Consider the following 20,334-nt stretch of genomic DNA (forward strand, 5'->3'; position numbering starts at 1 on the left):
TAAAATTAAGACCTGCTTAATCCCTGCCAATGTCAGTGGGACCCAAGATGACCTGCTAAGTGCTGGTCACAAAAGTTAATGTTGCCTAAGGGAAGTTTTCGTGAAAGCAGCCTATTTAAATATATATATATATATATAATTTAAAAATATTTTGGAGTTGTCATTGCAGCACTTGAAGTCAATGGCAAAATCCCACAGCTTTCAGGGAAGCAACAAAGCAGAACTTGTAGAGACTGTCTGCAAGTGTCCTGTGCAAGAGCACAGTCTGGGGGACTTACACTGGGAGGAATTCTGGTCCTGTGCAGGCAGCCAGTTTCTTTCCCAGTTGGATGTGCTCCAGTAAACGGTGCCGGAGGCAGAAGCTGCACACCCACTTGGAGAAAATTCACTGATCTGCTATGTGGCCTCCACAGCACCTTGCCAGTCCTTTTTTTCTCTGCCTGTAAAACCAGGATGCCAGTGGTCATATATACTTTGAAAATTTAATACACTTGGAAAGTTTCTCCCTAGAGTTATTGTTAAATTACCCCATTTGACGTACAAGATGTCCCACAACACCATTGTTTTGGGTGAGGCCTTAAAGACAAACCCAGAGGCACATACCACGTATGTTCAATGAGGCTTACTGGAAGCGATCTCAAGTAAGGTGGGGAAGGTTTTATGCTGACAGCCTTTCCTTTCTGTGTCATATTTTGTTGCTACTCAAAAGTAAAGGATTGATAGGCAAAACAATCCATTTGCAGCAGATCTGTCAAAATGTAAAAATATTGATATTTGAAGATGCCTGCCCACATGTAAAAGTAAGTTAAAATCAACAGGGATAAATTAGAACTTCTCCAGCTATATAAATGTTACAATAACAGAGCCTTTAGTGCATAAAATCCTGTATGGCAGATGATAAAAATAGTTGAAATGTACTTTTTACTACAGTTATAAGAGGCAAGGTAAAATATCAACTTTCTCCCATTCTAAATTTTGAACAATATGTTATATTTCCACAGACACTGTTTTTCCAGAGTACTGGGAGTCCTACTGATGCCTGTTCTCGCGATCAGGCTCAAGCTCTGCTGCACCCACGCTGCTCCCCCTGGGGGACGTCTCCCCAGGCTTGTCCCAGGAGCACAGAGAAGCACCAACTGATTTTTTTCTTTTACTAAATGAGATGCTACCATTGGGATAATACGTTTTTATTTACCTTTTCCTTCCAAAGTGCATGAAGCATTACTTTTCAATAACATATTTGTTACTCCTGGACCTATATTATACCTGCTCCTATCTTGCATTTCCCTTCTTGTTTTTCAGTGACTCTAGGAAGTTTCTAGCAGAGCTCCTTGCTCAAGCAAGTTGTCCTCCTGCATTTCCCTCTGATTATTTCATCGTCATGATGGCTGCCTGAGTTAGGCTGGAGGTAACAGAAGAACATGGTTTCCTGAGGAGCCGAAAACATGGTGTTACTCTGAACTTACCTCATGATTCCTGCCAGATCTTGGCCTGATAACTTCAAATCTTGATAATTAAATGAGGATAGCACTACCTCTCGGTCACGTTTCTGTTCCATTATAAATAAATATCACTCCTTTGTTACTTATAAAACTCTGTTAGTGACCCAAAGAAACTCTTTGTTCTTACAAGTGCCCAGTGACTGCCCACAGAAAGGGAACGAGCAGGTGACCAGCCTTGTAGCTTGTTTGAGAGTTCAGGTGTGGAGGATGATAGCAGGAAGAGAACAGAAAAAAATTCCTTTTCCAAGTGGCTGATGGACTTATTGGCAACCTCACGTTTGGCCAGGACTTGCCTGTGAGAGGTCGGTAGCTATTCCCTTGGGCCTGAGAAAATATTGCTTTAAATACTTAAGATGGACTCTCAGGCTATACATTCTTTGGAACAGTTATGCTATTCATGAGGAGTTGCTCAAATGAGACTTTTCAATTGCTTACATGAGAGGAAGCGTTTGGCAACCGGACAGAGAAAACCAGATTTTTTTCGGAGAAGCTTTATCCCAAAGTGCAATTGTTTTGTCACACATTTCTTTCTCTCTCTCAAGGTTGAAAAGTTTTTGGCAGCAAAAACTGTAGAGCTTGCAAAAGGCACGGGTTTCCAGCATGGCGTGTCAGATGAACCTAATGAGACAGATCCTTGGCAGCCGCAAATGAGTGCAGCCCCGTTGACAACACCACAGCAAGGCTGATTTACACTTGTGGAAGATAGGGCCCAATGTTTTAAACTTGGAGGCTGCCATTACAGCTCTGAATACAGCTTAATGCCTTTACTCTGTTTAAACAATGTGCACGATGCCATTGCCCTGAAGTGCGGTAATTGGATATTATACCATTCCAATAGTTTTGGTTGGCTTCTCCTTTCTCCTCATCTTTTTACTGTAAGCGTTCATGCAATTGCATGTAAATAGTTTTCTTTTATAGCTCTTGATTTAAAACGATTTTTTTAATACTATTTTCACTGCATCTGTTCCAGTTGATTATTAGGCCTGAGAACCAGAATCTGGCTGTAGTATTTTCTTGACTCGAGGCTGTTAATGGTCCTGGTGCTCAAAGGAGTGGGGACATGCTGCAGGTTAAGCCCTTCGGCCCGATCTGTGCCCGTGCAGCTGTATCATTAGGAACGCACAATGTGCTCTTGGTTGCATGCAAACTGAGCTCTCTTAAGCAGCACAGAAAAATATTTCCCTGCCTAGTAAATGAGGTTTTACAGCTTGTGTTGTTTGGGATGTGAGATCTTGTGACCACATTGCTTCATTTTGGCCTGATAGATGGAGGGTCTAAAAATTTTACTTAAAATACCTGCTACTCACACCCACGTGCATTGGCATACATACATGCAAAACTGGGGATTTCCCATGCAAACAAATTTCCACATGCAAGCAAATGCTTAATTTGACAATGCAGCTTTGTGCTCTTAAAGATACACACAAGTGGTTATAAACAATCCTAAACTGACAGGCATGAACAGTGCATGCAGATGTCTTACATAAACAGTAAGAGATCTGTGGAAGTGCTGTACAGGCGCAGTCATCCTTTGTTACTCCCTGGTAATATATGCCTAGCAAAAGTGGATTCTACAGCCTATTCTGTTTTCTTGAAAAGGCATGTCTCCCATTTTCACAGCTTTTTCTTGGCAGCAAGGTAATAATCAGGCCCTGAGTGCTAAGCAGAATTTTAAAAATCTATTTTTCATATTTATTAAAATTCCACGGTGTGTAGGCTCTCCAGAGAGTCATTAAATGATGAGTTCTTTATGCAAAATTTAATTTAACTAATTTCCTTATAAAACTCTCCATACAAAGCTTCCCAAAGTGTTTACCAGTGCAATAAACCATTACAGAGATTGTTTTAAGTCATTTGCCTCGAGACAAAATAGACATTTTGGAACATTTTGATTTCTGTCATCTAATAAATGAAGTGCTACAATTCTAAACTTAATATCTGGCATCCCCATTATTTTTCCTTGCTTTACATCCTTCCGAGAGGTTCACCATGACATGAAAAGATAAATTGTTGTAATATTTCCTGCACATAGGAAAACATTTATTTTTTCCCCCAAGTTTGTCTTTTCAAGATGACTTGGTGTAAGTCACCATATTTTTTTTCCTAAGTATGTTTAGTTTATAAAAGGGTGACCTCTAATTAGAGGTTAATTCACTGAATCTGAGAAATGTTCTATAATAAATGAGAAGTGTGGTTTGGACAGAGCCCCACTGGCTACGAACTGACCTTGTCCTTGATGTACGAGTGTCCAACAGACTTGACACTTCCTTAGTTTATTTAAAACATTGATGTTTTTAAGCTTGATCTTGTTTGTAGCTTTTATTGTATTTTTGATTATTCCTAACAATACCTTGCCAATATCTTATACTACAGTACAAACTCTTCCCATCATCACCAAAAATATTTTAATTGATGCAACTGAGAATCATGCCAGCTGTCCTAGGCTGGACACACTGGCAGCTCATCATGACTTTACGCGTGACCAAAGCGCTCCAGCTAACTGCCTCCATCTGCTAAATCTGCGGTTTGCAGTAAACGTTGCTGTCGTCTTGACACTACGTCCAGCTTGTGGGACACAGCTTCTACTGCCTGGGACACATCCTCATGCCCTGTTTGGAACTGACCCAGTGTGTACTGCTCATCTCTCCCTTCACTGCACACCTTAGCTGCCATTGCCAGCACTAATTTTGGCAGTGTTAGAAAGATATTTCACCTGGTCTCACCAGCCATTATCACTGCCAAGAAGCCAAGCTCTCTTTGACCTTATTCTAGGGTTAGAGAAACAAACTGTAAAAAGTCCTTTTTGTGATCTTATCATTGCTTCTCAGTCTTGCCATCTAAATGTCAGCAAAAATGAACGCTTTACCTCAAACATGATCCCTGTGTCTCTCTATGAATACCTAGTGCTGTAGAGATGTTTAACCATTCCAGCTGCATTCATTCGTTCATTGCATATTATGTCACTTAGCTTCTTGAATGATTACAATTTTAAGACTCACATTGTATGGGTTGTAAACACATTTGACGCAGTTTCTCTGCTATTGAACATAAAACTGAGCTTGCAAATGGAGAAACACTAAGCCCAAGCAGACTTTGTATAAATAATATCATACTATACCAATGATACTCTGGAAAAGAATAAATGCAAGAGTTAACTGAGTTTCAATGCATGCTCACTAGATACACACAATTTTCCTGTACAGGGAAAACCATATTTCAAAACATAAGTTAAATAAGGTTAGAAGATTTTGCAGTCTTAAAACCTAATTTATATCTAGTGCAGTATATTTACATCATCCTTTGCTGAAAGTTCCCACTTGAAGGTTTAAAACTACTGTGTTTAGAGCAGCAAAAGCACCCTCGTTACCAGCCCAACGAGAGGTTACACCAGGCTTCAGGCAGTCTCACCTATGCCCTGTGAAACAGTTTGCAAGATACTTCACAAGAACATGCAGATCCTGCATCCTGATCTGTTGACTCCTCCTGTAACATCTTCAGTTTTAAGCACATTTTTATAATTCAGCAAGGGTTGTGTTAACCCACAGAAACCTTGCTGAGACTGCTATGATCCTTGCTCCAAAATGCTCCTGGACATCCAGTACTGCTACAGTTATTACACAGATATCTCAAAGGAGGGAATGAATGTCTAGCTACAGCCTTGAGCTTTGCTAGCATCTATAAGATGCTTTCACTGCCATATAGCTCAAGCCTCAGCCTGCTCTCAAACCTAGAGTCACTCACCAAACCTTAAAGTCATGTACTTTATGTACATATTATATCTGAAGACAACTCGGAGAAAGCTTTCCATTTGCCTTTTCAGAAAGTCTCAGCTCTTAACTGCTGCACGGATACATGCCAAAAAAATTCCTCTTTCACTAACAGGCTGTAGTCCTGAAACTGATACTAGAAATCATTCATTACTAGCAGTGTCAGAGGGTTACATCAGTGTGTTATAACTTCAGCACGATCTAAGGCTTTTTAATGAAACATCCCTATGCTCACCCATAACAATGTCATCTCTCTCAGCAATCTTTTAATTCAAAATGCATTGTCTGTTTTGGTATTTCAGGTTTAGTCTGACTGTACATATCAACACTACCAATGCATAATCAGAGCTTATGAAGCTAATTTGCCCAAAAAAGTGACTTTATACAAACAAAGTCAATGTTTGCATGCCTCAGTATCCGGTATATGCTCAGCTGCACTAAAAGTGGGTTCTGAATAAATGCGGGAAGAAGATAGCAAGAGCACCAGCTACTGAGTCATGCAAGCCCTAATTGTGTTTGCATAAAATCTACCTGATTGGCTCCCTAATGATGTAGGCCTCGAGTTTCCACTGATTGTATCTGCTTCTGCATTTGAATCGGAATATGCAGCCTCAATACCCATGTTTAGAAATATTTCGATACCTCCTCTAGGACAGGATATACATGAATTGGTAAAAGCGTGCCATGTGGTACTCTCTGCTTCAAAAGCAGCCTGTTCCTTCATTCTGGGAAGGTTTCCACCACCTCTCTGCCCCCTGTCCCTTTAAAAGCTCACTCACAGCTCTATCAGTTTGGAAGATTTCTGTAGATTTGCCTTGTATGAGGCCAAAGCTCCCTCTGAATACTACAGGCACAGCTCTCTCCATAGACCAAAGAGGTTTCATGTTCACTGCACTGGCTATGCCCACACTTTGCAGTACCTGAAAGAGCTGCCCTTCCTTTTGCCACGCTGTAAGAATCTTTGAGGAGCATAAATAAAAATTGAGTGTGAAAAAAAAAAACTCTTCAAAGCTCCATTTGGAGGATCTCAACTGTGATGCCTGGCTCTCAGTAGGAGTTTGAGGTAGTGCAGGAAAGAATTATATCAGAGTCAAGGTCTATCTTATAGCTAAGAGAAAGGCACACTACCCTTTGTATTGCAGTGGTATAATGAATAGAAGAAAATATATATGGAATGAAATTAACTGGAGCCTGTGGAGTTTCCTTTATTCAAGACTCAATTTAACTCACTGCTTTCTAAATAGATTACGGTTCTTGTATCTAGTTTTAAAAAAAAAAAAAAAAAAAAAAGCCCTTTCACTGTCAGTAACTATAAAGCAGTCCTGGATTACATAGGAAATGTCTCAGCAGAATGCTAATAAAATGATGCAGTGAAGTATTTGAGGATGAGAACATACCTTTATATGAATAGCTGGGACTAACTTCATGTTGTATGATAGGAAAACATATGCAAATAACAAACACAGTCATTTGTTCCCCCCTTTTGTCATATTGGTAAAAATTCACTAGTACAGGGATCTCTGAGAAAGTCAACACTTTTCCCAAGAAAGGAATAGTGAAGGTGTTAGAATTAGCCAAAATTTCTATTATTTCTGTTTGATTAAGTAGATTAAGGGCTGAAGATCACTCAGTGCATCACAGTAGTGCTCCATATTTTATATTTCTACATGTAAGATCTGACCTTTACAGTCTGCTGAAGTATAGGAGCCAGCTCTCATCTGCTGTAAACTTGTACAACTCCAGCTGAAAATACTGGTTTATACCGAAATTACTGGCTTATACCACTTGAGCACTGGCCATGGAAGTCAGGATAGATACACATTGGAATTCCCACTGTGTACTTCCACAAACTGGGCTAATGATGGATGATCTTGTCATCTTCTCATTAGCTTTACATAAAGTGAATGCTTCCACTTATTTGCTTCTCAGGCTTTTCTAGCTTTGAAAATCTGCCTTGTAGCTGGCGAAGCATCATCAAGGCTACAAAATCTCTTTGAAGTGTGGCAGTATTCCTGCTCAGGATTTATGATTCCACCAGGTCAATGAGACTTTAGTTTAGGAACTGTATAGAACAAATATTACTAATGAATTCTACTCTTGAGAACCCCACTGCAAATCTGCTACAAGAGCCTGGATGGGTCATTAATCAGGTATCTTTGTTTTAGCGCTCTTTGGAAACTACTGTGAGAGTGGAATCACAGAAAAAAGATATGCAGAGCATCATTCCTCACTTTCAAAAACATTATTTACCAACCCATTAGGCCGTCAAAACAGCATCCAGATGTTACTGCAGCCCTTTCAGATCTTTATACATATGTCTCAATGCAGAGAAACTCAAGCTGAATACGTAATAGCAATTACAAGACACATCTGCAGGGCTCCTTATTCCATTTGAAAATTCGTCAGCTATTCTGTCTTTGCTTTGTTTGTGTTCTTGAAACATGATTTGGCAAAATAAATACAATCAGAGATCAGATCAACATTCTTTGTTGAAATGCACTGCCTTTCATTTATTTGATGGTATATACTGCTCCCTGTTTCACTGGGTTTCATTTCCATGTTAGTGAGCATTTGTGGTATTCATCACGGCTGCCAAATCTTGTACTTTACATCTTAGTATTGATCTTTATTTATTCTGCCCTTGATGAGGAATCCCAGAGTTAAAGACTCTCTGATCTCAGAGGCACAGCCTCCTCATGCATGTCATATATACTAGGCTGGTATCAGAGAAGAGCTGTACAAAATGCTCCTACCCAGGAGGAGGCTGATGGTGATGTTAATTCCCCCCTCTGCTCATCACTAGAGCTTTTCTCAGGAGAGACCTACTCCTTTGGTACATATTCAAACTCACTTTGTAGATTGGAATCTCATTCATACTCCCAGAATACACACTGAAGCAGTCCTTTGGGTCCAAAATACAGAGCACTACATAGTCCCTGCCGAAGAGCCAGGAAATAGCTGTGATATCACATGGCCTCCCAGAGGACAGCTTTGAGCACTGGAGTGATGCTCCCCGTGTGCTGCAGTTTCACAGCCATCCAAAACCCAGCGAGAGCAAGAGTGTAAACAAAGCCCACTCATCCATCTTACACCAGAGCAGCAAAGTCAGCTATCTGCATGCCTGTGCATACTATTACTCGGTGCTGTTTATGCCGTTTACTGGGGGAAAAGCAAACAATACAGCAGTAGGCTAGAAAGGGAACTGAGTTCAGGTGACGGAGAACTACACTGAACCTGGCTTCAGAAGTTCAGTAGTGGAGGTAACACTTGGGTGGTAAAGTTAATGAAAGACACAAATTCCAGAAATGAGGATTACTGCACAGTCCACTCACTATTCTCCGAACTTTTCATCATATCCAGGGCTTACCTGAGAATATAAAATCCTCCTGAGCATGGTAAACTGAGACCTCTCTCCCCAACATTCACCTAGGGGAGAATCTAATTGCAGGGAAACGTAACACAAGCGGTGAGAAGACACAGACTTCTGCACCTGCATTTAACCTGACCGGTGAGTTCAGGTGTCAGTCGTGGGGTAGCACTGAGAAGGGAGCCTTATTGGAGTTCAGAGGAAAATGATTCATCAAGAGAGAGGTGAATAAGTCAGCCTGTCTTCCACTGATTTCAGTGGGATCAGGAATCTACTATAGGGCATGCCTTGATGACGACAAAGGGGATTATCAAGCCCATGGCTCTATGAAGAAATGGCAGTGCACACAGAAATCCATGAACAGAGCCCTCAATTAGAACAAGTCCTAAAATACTCTCTAAAAAAGACACCCATAGTCTATAGTTCAAGGATAACAACACCTTTCCCATCTTTAATCTTTTAATTTGCCTTTATCTGTGATTTTTGCTATCCTGGTCTCAGCTACACAGATCTGTCAGGATGATTTTGTCCTCCTCCATATTTTCTGATTTGGAACCACGACATGGGATACTTTAGAGGACTTAAAGCATATTTTTTTTTAAGTCTTGGTTTAAATGCGGTAGTGGAAACAACCCAGAACAGATCATAACTGTTGTAGCAAGCCTAAGTGAATGCCTGCCTTGTCAGCAGAAATCCAGCAACCCAGACACTGGTGACTCGATTTCAGTCTGCTTCCTAGGAGCTTCTGGCTGAATTTTTCTCTCCCCCCTGCAGTGGCAGTTTTTTAGACACTCATAAATCCTTTGTTGTTGTTGTTTTTCTCACCTAAACTCACCCTTTTTCAGGTATGAGTTTAACTACAAAACACGGCTTAGTCAGAGCTAACCCTTGCAGAGGAACGAAACCCTTTGACTACTAAAGAAGCAATTTGCCTATTCTCTCTTTGGCATAATGTGCAAATACCATGGCTACTATTATAAAGAGAGCCTAGTAACAAATCTATAGGCAGGACATAAAGTATTACACACAGCTCCACAAACTTCAGTGGGTCTCTAAATGCAAACTAGTCTAACTCGAATACATACCTGGATCATGGTGGTCGAGAGTCTTGACATCCACTTTTCAAAATGTCTTCGGGAAAATCTGTGGAGAATAATACCAGGAAACGACTTCCCATTCAAATATTTCCAAAGGCAGGCAGTTTGTTGGTGTTGAAGGCAGCCATTTGCACTCTCAGTGCGGTATTTTTGGTGTGTCTGCGGTGCTACGGCCCATGTGCTGTAAGTCACAGAATGAGATTAGCTGATATATATTTTCTTTATAAGCACAGAGCCATGGAAGCATGCAGTGCCTCTGAGGTCCAAAGCCCCGCAAAAATCATAGCCTGTAGGGAGTTACTTTTCTATAAGCATGTAGAATAATTGCTTTGTAGCCAGAATCTCTGATTTGAAAATGAGTTTTTTTTCTCATTTCATCATTCCCTTTATTAGGACACACACTAATCCTTGTCCCAGCAGGCACAGCCATGCACTCACCAGGGGTGACCTTCTGGGAGTGACCGCATTTACTTATCTATCTGTCATCCAGGATCTAAGAACTGCGGAGCATGCATGCTGTTTACAGCAAATAGCATTCATCATCCAAAAGACGGCCTTATTGTACTTGTATTAAACTATGTTAATTGCACCTAATGGGGGGAAACAGATCTAGCAGATAATGTCCTCAGCTGAAAGCTGGGGAGCTGAACCTGATTGCAACCTGATCACTTGTAGGGTGAAACTTTACCATTGGAACAAACAGCTTGAGTGACTTGGCTCTCAGGACAAGCAGCAACACATCTTTATGCTGTCTAGTCATTTTGACCATAATGACAAGTGAATGACATTATCTGGTGATGATCACACTTTCTTCTAGACAAATCTGAGCACTCGGATGAACATTAAGCTAATTTGATACACATTGATTGAGGATGAGGCTAGAGACAGTCATCCAGTTTCTCTGCGCTTCAGCTTCCCATTTGTAAAATGGATATAATATTTCTTCAGGGGTGATGCAAGGACAAGTGAGTTCAAATTTGCAAAGGTCTTCATAATTGTTACTGATGGGGGGGAGGCACAGCTCCAATACTGCTGTGATCTGATCGGGACAGCCCACTGCAGCCCTCCCCATAATACCACATACAAGATGCTTCGAAGTGTTATTCACCACGGGGGTGGACTGCCACCCTGTTAGCCCCACCCCATAATGTATATCTAATAGTTCTTTCTATGTGATTCTCATTTTTTTCATAATGTTCTATATACAACTATACTTGAGAGCTACAGATACGTTTAACCCCCAAACCACAGCCTCTTTTGTTGTATAACACAAAGTGATCTTGAATTCAGCCTCTTGTGCTACCTTAATCCAGCAAATCATCACAGTTCACATCTCTGAGCCTTGGGGTTTTCCATCCAGATAGGTTTGCAGATTAAAATTAGACTCCGTTCGTACCTAGCAGAAGAAGAACGGGTCCATATTTACAGGCTGATGAAGAATTGGTAATACAGTTTCTCTCTTTATCTCCTGAAATAATATTTAGCATCCAACCAAAACTACTCATGCAACTGAAAAAGTGAATATATCAACGTATAGACACATAAAGATGCCTACAAGAATTTCTGTTATTAGGTCAGTGCTAAGCTACCAGCTACAGAGGACTTTCGCTGTAGATGATGACCCTTACCTCACACTTAGGTCTGCAGCGAGTGAATCAAGAATGAATTCCTACAGACAAGGGGCATCTCTTCTAGAGGAGCTATTTCCGTGATTTCAGCAGAGCTGTCCTGAGCTGCACCAGCTGATGCAGCAGCTCACTGCGGTTACTTATGGTTGTAAATCTGCTGAATAAAATGCTCCAGAAGAAAAAAAAAAGTCTCAGTAATAACTTAATTATTTCAAAAGTTCCACTGTAAATCAGCAAGACTACCTATACGGGACTTTAGAGTGACCAGACTCGTAGCTTTGGGTTAGTTCATTAATGTCACGGAACAGCTGTGCTGTGGCTGCTCTGTGTATTTACCACACTGGTTGGAAAAGCATCTTACATGCTGCAGGTAATGTAGCTCTGTAGCTAGGCTTTCTAATAACCAGTGTTGCTTTGCAAAGATGTATGAAAGCTATAAAAAACAACAATACCTGCAGGTTCGTCTTTTATTATTTTTCCTTTGTAGAAAAGCAAACTCCAGCATATCAGCATACGCAAGAGCCAATAAAAATGGGGACCAGGACACAGGAGGCTCTTATGAATCAAATTAATAAATTCATGTAAATCTATGCCTACATTGTTATACTGATCTATGCAGATTCCTTTTGTTCATTTAAGATGCCACCAGGTTACTTGTGTCTGCACTAGGGGATCATCCCCCACCAGGCATTACTGATTTGCTCGGTAAGTGTCGCAACCCAAAGGCGAGCAACTGCAGCTAAGCTCACATTCATTTACTCCACAGCCCAGGCTTTATTTTACCTTCTGTCCAAACAGCATGCCATGACCACCGTGTTTACCTGTTTGACTTGCAGCGCCACCTCCGAATCTCCCCGGAACAGAGGCAAAATTCTGCTTTGTGTTAGTAAGAGGAGTCAGGACGTGCCACTGGGGAGCCTCACCTCTCCTACAGCCAGTTCCCAGAGGCCCGGGACAAGGAGATGTGTCCGCTGCAGGCTGAGATTTCGACCAGCTCCATTCTCACTTCAATCTCAAAATACTATATTCAATTACATAACTGAACTCATGTCTGATTTAGCCATATCTCATCAATGATTAAACAATTAAAGTTATTATTGCACTTCTATCTAATCCATGAGGCATCACAATGAAATAGCACATCAGGAAGAAATGGAAACAACGGAGCAGTTCTGGACAAAGGTCCAGCAGAAGGACGAAACCCTGACAGTGACATTTAACAAGCGCCTGCATTACCACTTTGAAGAGCTTCACTGTTTCAGGCTCCCCAGCTCCCTGCAGCTGGCAGACAAGATCATCATTATCAGTTACCAAATGCTGGTTTTCAGCGTGAAGCACAAAGTAGTGCAAGCATTGTACTAGGGAGGCTGAGGTGCGGCGGTTCGCTCCAGCAGCTGGGGCTGCCAGAGAGCTCCTTCACACTGCATGGAGCCTTCCCACACAGGTAACAGCGATCCCAATGCTCTGCACCCCCTGTGGTTTGGGCTGGATGGCTGAAAGGCGACGTTTCCTCCAGAGCAACTCAAAGCACAATGAAGTCAACAGAAGACTTCAGCTTTCAGGAGCCATCAGACCACGCTTTTGTTGCTGCAGTTGAGATCTGCACTGGAGATGCTTTGATGTAGCCAAGAGCATTCGGTGGCAAAGAATTACCAGTGAAACCACTGCACCCTTTGAGAATGCTTTTCACCTTTTGCCGCCAGAGGCCAGGTTTTACTGGCACGCCATAGCTCCAGCCTTCTCTCTCAGACATTTTGGAGATGTGGTCATTTAAGGACAAGGAGGAAGAATCAGTAATGTGCTGTCTTGGCAAGCCTCTGAGGCTCACCTCCATTTAAAAACTGCAATGGGCCAACCAAATACAAGAAAGTTTTCATTAAGCTGTTGCCAAAATGCATTTCACTGTTTTTAAAAGATCATACCCATGGTTAAAAAAAAAATTAAAAAATCCATGCAGAATTGTTAGTGAAATCTCTACAAGGAAATGTAAAACTACCATGCCTTTTTGAGATTTTCTAGAAATCTGGAGGGTGTTGAACTAAAATTCCTGGACCAAAATCCCTCCTTAAAGCTGCTATCCCAGGTAGCATTCATGCCACAGGCTCTCATCACCAGCTAGGATTAGATGCAGCCCAGGCAACAGATATTATTTGCCTAACTGGCAACAGCAAAACCCGAACCTTTTCCTTCAGTTCGCAGTTCACTCCATCTAAAGCCAATGCTCTACCACCAGTTTGGTTTGGTTAATTTTACCCTATTATTTCCCATAGTTGCCCAGCATAATTACCTGATCTATAATTTATGTTGTTATTCAGAGTAGTATAAATAGTTTACTTTATTTCTGCAAGAGCACAGCATGTCCAGATTGCATCAATATTTTATTTTTCTTTCTTTCTGTATGTATGTGGTTATCTAGGTGCTTACTAAGTATGGAATTATTACAATAGCTAAGAATAAGTTGCAACTGAAAAGATGAAAAAATAAGACTGGAAACAAAATGTGTCCCAGATGGTGTCTGCTCTATCTTTTGTGTCTGCTGAGTACCTTAAAGCAAGCATGGTTCCAGAGCATTTCCAAGGAGCTAAACCCACCTCTGTGGTGGCAGCGGCCAGGGACGTGACATCTTCCTTCAGAGAGCAGAGACTTTACAAGACACAGAGCTTTGTCCTAGAAATCCCTACCTTTCCAATGTCTTGCTGCTAACCTAAATACCTTCCCAAACCAATCTGCATCCAGCTCAGAAGATCCCCACTGGGTGCATACGAAGGCAAAGGAAACCTAAATGTAAATCACGTGGGGCCATGATACATTATTCTGATTAGTGGTGTCTCTTACATCTCCAGAAATTGTAACAACATTGTCTTAACTGGCAGGTTGGAATTGAACCACTTGTATTTTGCAGGGTTCTTAAAAGCAAATGAGATCCTTAAGGGAGTCTTTTTTAATCACCAATTTAAATTCCATCATCTTGACAGTGATAAAAAGTGACACCCAAAATTTAAGCAAGAAAGAAGGTTTGACAGGTTTCCTGGAATTCAAAGGAGCTTTATGCAAATAGGCATGTTTACAAGAAGGGAAACAACATCCTCATTTATTAAAAAGTGACTCGGGTAATTAAACAAAAATTGGAAAATTCTGTGTTGGTGCAATTTTATCGTAATGCAGCAAGACCATTAACAAATCCAGCCTTCTGATACATTACTTGGTGGTGGTAGCTTCTGAAGCATTTAGCTTTTAATGTCTGATTCCAGACTAAGTGGTCTAAATACATGCAGAAAGTAGCAGCAAGTTCCAGAAAGTTTATGAAACTGACCTTGCATCCTTGCAAATCACGAGTCTGAGCAGATTCAATTCAGAGTGCAAACACACTGTATGAATTGTTCAATCACATTTACTTTGGACCATGTAAAAGGAAAAAGAAGGGCTATGGATGGGATTTCCTGATAGATGGGACAAGGAAGACACAAGCAACACTGGTACATGCTACTCAGTTGCTCTGCAGATGGGCTGTGTGCATATGAAAGAAACTCTCCTGCTCTCAGAGAAGCTACGAGCTCTATCGTTAATGCTGTGTGCTTCATGTCTCACCGACACACAAAATTAAACAATGTGAATTATAATGCAGGTACAAAATGTAAACCTCTATGTTAAAATCCTATACCCTCATTCAAAAATCACGGAACTTTTCCTTTTTACATAAAAAAATACTTACTGAAACCTCCTGGTATTCATGCAGAAATGCCAATGGATGATTTCAGCAAAACTCTTACCCTGCAGCTGCTCAAATATTGTGAAATTTTGAGAGAGAAACTGAAGGGTTTTTTGCCCCTCACCCCCCCCTCCCTTTTTTTTTTTTCCTGTAATAGCTAATGGACAAGTAAAGGAGGAAAAGTTGAAGATCCAAAATTTTAATGACAAATTGCATTGAACATTTTGGAGTTGCTTGCTCAGCCGTGGAGTTGGCTGAAATTTTGAGTAATCAATGGATTTTTAAAAAATCTAAAGAGCCAGTAAATAAATGCTAAAAAATCCCCTACTTTTAAAACATTTTTCCCCTGGGTCTTTTCCCTTCTACAGCATTTTCACAAGCTTCCCAAAACCCAATTCATTTCTCGAGCTCTCCAAGTACTGTAATACATTGTCACAGCTCTCCTGCAGCAGTACATCATCTTTCATGCCACTGTACAGCCACCATAAAGACAGCATCCCTTAGTAGGACTGCTGTCTTGATGTAATATAAATAATTATAACGACTGCTCAGAAGGGAAATTTCAAATCTCACAGTCCCTCACCTTCCCTTCAAGAAATAAAGGTGGTTCTGAAAAATGGAATAATATGATTTATATGCAATTTTATGTCTTTGAATTTTTTTTGAATTTCCCCCTGATTTTTCTAATACTAAATTGTAGTGTTACTATAGCCTATATACGGTACTTAAAGAACAAATGAGTACCGATGGGAGCAGTTTTCTGGGACCTATACATAGGCTTGTACGGGTAGCCCATCATTACTACAGTTAACATCACACAGTTCCCATCCCACTAGAATATTCAGGCACAAAGTACTGTGGGCAGCAAAGCAGCCGCCTGCCAGCAGACCATTAGTTAGCTCACGCCAGACACTACATACATTATTTGTGGCAGGCTTCTACTTTAAGAATAATGATAAAAAAGCTTGTAATGAGAAGAAGCCCCAAACGGTCCATCACTAGGAACCACACGGCCTTTGCAAATGCTTCAGCCAGCCTGATGTGCTGGATTAAACCTGACACCAACTGGACAAAACACTGATGTCTCTGGCAAAACAACTCAATTTATTTAAGGGAAGATCATGTCCAACTTCCCAAATACCAGGAAGCTTCGGAGGAGGGGATCTCTTTGAGCCCAGGGCTGAGAGAGTTCACCACTATGAGCTGCACCTTGGTCTGTGGGTGGCTGCACTCAGAGTGCCCCTACCTACAGCCTGGGCGTACCAGAAGCCCCAGCCATGAGCACACAGAAAATACAGAAATACCCTGGGTCCTACAGAAATACCTGTGTCCTACAGAAATACACCAACAGCAGAGACCTGAGTCACTTCCACCTGCATTCGCCCCCAAACCAGGACTGCTGGTGCAAAACCATTGGGGTAGAAATGAATCATTTGGGCTGGGAAGCTGTCTGATTGCATCCCTGTGTCGCTGCCAAAAGCGCTGCCCCAAGAGGCATGGCACTGCAGGGCTGGGGCTCCTGCGTGAGCAGTGCCAGTCCTTGGGGTGACACGGCCACGCTGGGGGGATCCCTGCTGTTGGTACAAGTGTCCTGAGTCAACCGTATAGCAGGACTTCTGCACATACATGCCCCATGTACATGCATGTCTTGTAGAAAGAATCTAAAATTTTCAGCACTGAACATGGGGTGGGAAAGTGAATTTCAGGGTCCTAACATGATCATGGGAATGTGTTGGGTTATAGAAAACTGAGGATGTGCAGGAAAGCAAAACCTGAGCTTCACACTTCAAGGATTTTTTCCTTTGCTCCAGAGAGCTCGGGCCCTGCACAAAACAATGGTGTTTAGACTTCAGCACCAAGCGCTGCACAATTGATGGACTCAAGAATAACAAGCTGACGAGCGGATTTGGCATTCCCACAGCCAGAGCCCAAAGATTTATTGCACTGGAGCGGTGCACGTCAGTTTTCTTTCTCACTGGAGTCCCACAGCAGATTTATACGTGATGACGTTAATTGAAAAGGAATAAAGCCAGGCTTTCTCCTAACGACTGGGGCCCCCGCGGCCGGCCTGCCTGGCAGCCAGCACGTCTCGGGCACCTGGCAGCCAGCACGGCCACACGGAGAAACGGGGTCACAGCTGGCCTCTTGCTTGAAGGATGCTCCAACCCGAATCTCAGCCAGCTGTTTCCGAGGAATCTATTAATCTTCCCCAGCTCTAACGCAACCCTAAAATACATCTCTTCCCTCGTGAGCTTCCCATGACCCAAATAGTTAATGATGTCTTCTCTACATTCCTAAGAGAAGATGGGCTTCCTCCTTGTAATTCAGACTAATGTCTGCTCTTCGGAGAAATATGAGAGCCCTCGCCCTGCTTTACACGAGTGCTTGTTTCTGTGACTTAACCAGGCTCTGCTCTGGTTGTTCGAGCCTTCCCGCTGCCATTGCCAATACTACATGAGAGCTAATCCACGTGTTTTGTTTTCTGGGGCATTTGCCAAGTTTGTGGTGAGTAAAGGCTACTAGAAAGAAAAACTTTAAAGCAAGCAGAGTGGAGTAAATAGCCAGCAAGCTGTTATATCTACCACGTGTTCAGAAATAAGTGGGAATTGTACTTGCTGATCTTTCTTGAAGGCAATGCTTCAGCAGGATCACAGCATCTGCTTGGATAAAATACAATTTAATCTCAGAAACAAGCTAATAGTTTGCTCTCTGTATTTGAGCTAATCCTATCCTTAGCTAGGGACTACAGCAAAGGTGACGCTACGCAGCATCTCTGCAGATCCAGCCCTAAAGAAGCGGGGCCGGAGCCCTGCATCTCCCTGCCTCTTTGCTGCCTTGCCAGGAGAGGAATAACCTTCTTATTGCTTCCCCGGATCTATTGGCTTTTTGTTGTTTCCATTAACTTTTATGAGTTTAATAAACATGCCTGATTTTAAAAAACAAAGTATTCTCCCAGCCTGGCAAATTGGATTTTCCATCTAGTCCAAATGCAACAGCCGTTTTAAACTGCTCACCAAGAGAACTCACTGCAATGACACTTCTGAGCATTTCGTATTACTTCCCTGTGAGTAACATGTAGATGATTTGGAATACAGCCACTAAATTAATTGTGTTTATTGTTGTATAACCCCAGTGAAAAAGCAAAAATAGCAGAGAAAAATCATCATTACCAACATGATGACTTCTTAAAGTCTTTCCTGCCCAGCTGCTCATTGGCCAAATCTTAAACACGGTGACTCCGCTCATTAGTGCATTTGATCTATTTTATGATGGTAACAGTCAGACTTAAAAACAGCAAGGCAAATACAGCTACTTAATGATTCGTTACATAAAATCAGCTGGAAGTGTTAGTCAGGCCCCAGCCTCAGAAACATGTAAATGATGGCTAAGAAAAGAAAGGTTTCATGGCCAGATATAACCTGGTCCCTTCCAGTTTTCCTTCAGAGCTCCCCAACCTCACAATTACCAGAGCACAGAGCTAGCTCAAAGTCACCTTTATTTAAGCAGCGGAGCTGCAATATGCGCATGTCCCTGCAGCCCCGGTTCTGCACCAAAGTCTGGCTGCATTAAAATAGGTGTGAGCCCTCCTGGAAACCTGAAAGGTCTTTGCAAGGACTGCAAGCATTACATGATTACAAGTAAGACGGCAGTTGAAAAAAAATCAAGCTAATTTCAGGACTGCAGGACCTGCAAAGCAGTCAGGCTGTCCAAAGAGCTCTAGAAAATGCGGCCGGATACAACAAGCTGCATAAATACTCACACGGGGCTCATTGCAGGCATGAGCAGGGGGGCATCATGAAGATGCAACTCCACTGACTTTCAATAGTTTCAGCAGTGAAAGAAGGAATTACTAAAAATCTGCATTCCTTTCTGAAAATACAGTATATATTTCAGTGCCTTTCTGGTAATCCTATAATTACCATTTAGGAACACCGGGATTTTTTTTCAGCCTCTGTGGAATCCTATTTTATCCAGCCTAGTCCAAAACACACCTAGGCTACCGCACGCCCAAGAAAAATGACACCGAGCATTTGATAGGAATTGAGCCGTCTTTCCTGATGGCTCCCAAGCCATTGCACTGGGGTGAGCTGTAATGAGATATGGGCAGGGAGATGAAGGCCTTCCCCTCTCCTCAGCTCATGTTCACATTAGTATTATAAACGCATTTTCCAGCAAAACCATATTTATTTGGCCCAGGGCCTAGGGCAAAAAATCTCAATCTGATGTTTAAATAATGACAAGCAATTTGCAGGATACTAGTAATCTTAGATCAATTGCCCACAAGCTGTTTAAAAAAATACAAAAAACCCTTCTCTGCACTGCTGAGGAGAACGCAAGTGGGCTGCAAAGCAGTGGGAAAATGGCTGAGCTGAGAGGGAACAGGGAATCAGCCCAACAGACTTCATGCTGTTGGGCAATGAGCAGCTGCAATCTGCTATTTAAAAGCCTACTTCCAGTGAAAACACTTGTCTTTACACCTGTAAACTGTACAGAGGAACTAGCTGCCTCATAACTATAGTCTTCCTTTGTGGTTTTGTTTTTTTGTTTATGTTAGTTATGAAAATATTTGGTATTTTGGGGATATTATAGCCTCATTTTATAATTTCCAAATCTCAGCATTGAGATTAACCCTGTCCCTCACTTCCGCTGTAGGTTTCTGTGAGCATTAGGCCACATCTTCATCAATACTAAACTGGACACCTTGTTGTTTGTTTTTTCTTCTGATTGCCATTGATCAGCTTAAGGTTTTGAATATCAAAATATTCCAGTAACAAACTTATAACTTTGTATTTTCAATACGTGAAGAAAAAGTGGCATTATACAAGTGCTACGGCTGTTATCCACCTACAGGCCCAGCTAACAAGAGCCCACTGTCATAAAGCCACATTACCAGACTTGATCAATAATCAGCTCTAAGGACAAAAATCAGAAGCAACCCTGCTGATCCCAGTGACATTTCAGTGCCTGAGGGTAAACAAGAGGCAAGTGTGGGGCTGTCTCTTTTCGATGGTCCGCAGCTTTCTGCCACTGCTAGCAAACAGCTTGGAGCTGGGTCAGGTACTCTGGCTACTGCAAAGGCCGTACGTGTCCCAGCCAAGTTGGACCCTTTACCTGGGGAATAGAAAGGCCCCAAGCACGGAGCTGTAGGGTCCCTTTCAGCAGTAATTCAGCCTAGCTGGAGACAGCCGACTTAATGCAATCTTAATGTGATAAACTGCTAACTTGATTGGATTCAATGAGATGTAAATTATTAGATTCAATAA

The 20,334-nt window shown here is 41.8% G+C and overlaps 1 protein-coding gene across 22 annotated transcripts in view; it reads right to left on the reverse strand.

The window, feature by feature from the left end:
- LOC106033474 (acyl-coenzyme A synthetase ACSM4, mitochondrial-like) overlaps positions 1–20,334 on the reverse strand; it is a 206,934-nt gene that overhangs the window by 88,298 nt on the left and 98,302 nt on the right. For 10 of the 22 annotated variants that reach the window (XM_066977932.1, XM_066977931.1, XM_066977926.1 and 7 more), the window contains exons 1-4: positions 11,362–14,149; positions 11,037–11,129; positions 9,722–9,914; positions 279–440 (exon numbers count right to left, since the gene is read on the reverse strand). The gene's annotated coding sequence lies outside the window, so the exon portion shown is untranslated. Of the gene's footprint in view, positions 1–278; positions 441–603; positions 749–9,721; positions 9,915–11,036; positions 11,130–11,361; positions 14,166–20,334 lie in introns of those variants that run through there. The other 12 variants (XM_066977917.1, XM_066977919.1, XM_066977915.1 and 9 more) reach the window with 10 other exon arrangements.

The sequence above is a fragment of the Anser cygnoides genome, chromosome 15 (assembly GCF_040182565.1).
Source record: "Anser cygnoides isolate HZ-2024a breed goose chromosome 15, Taihu_goose_T2T_genome, whole genome shotgun sequence".
Classification (NCBI taxonomy): Eukaryota; Metazoa; Chordata; class Aves; order Anseriformes; family Anatidae; genus Anser; species Anser cygnoides.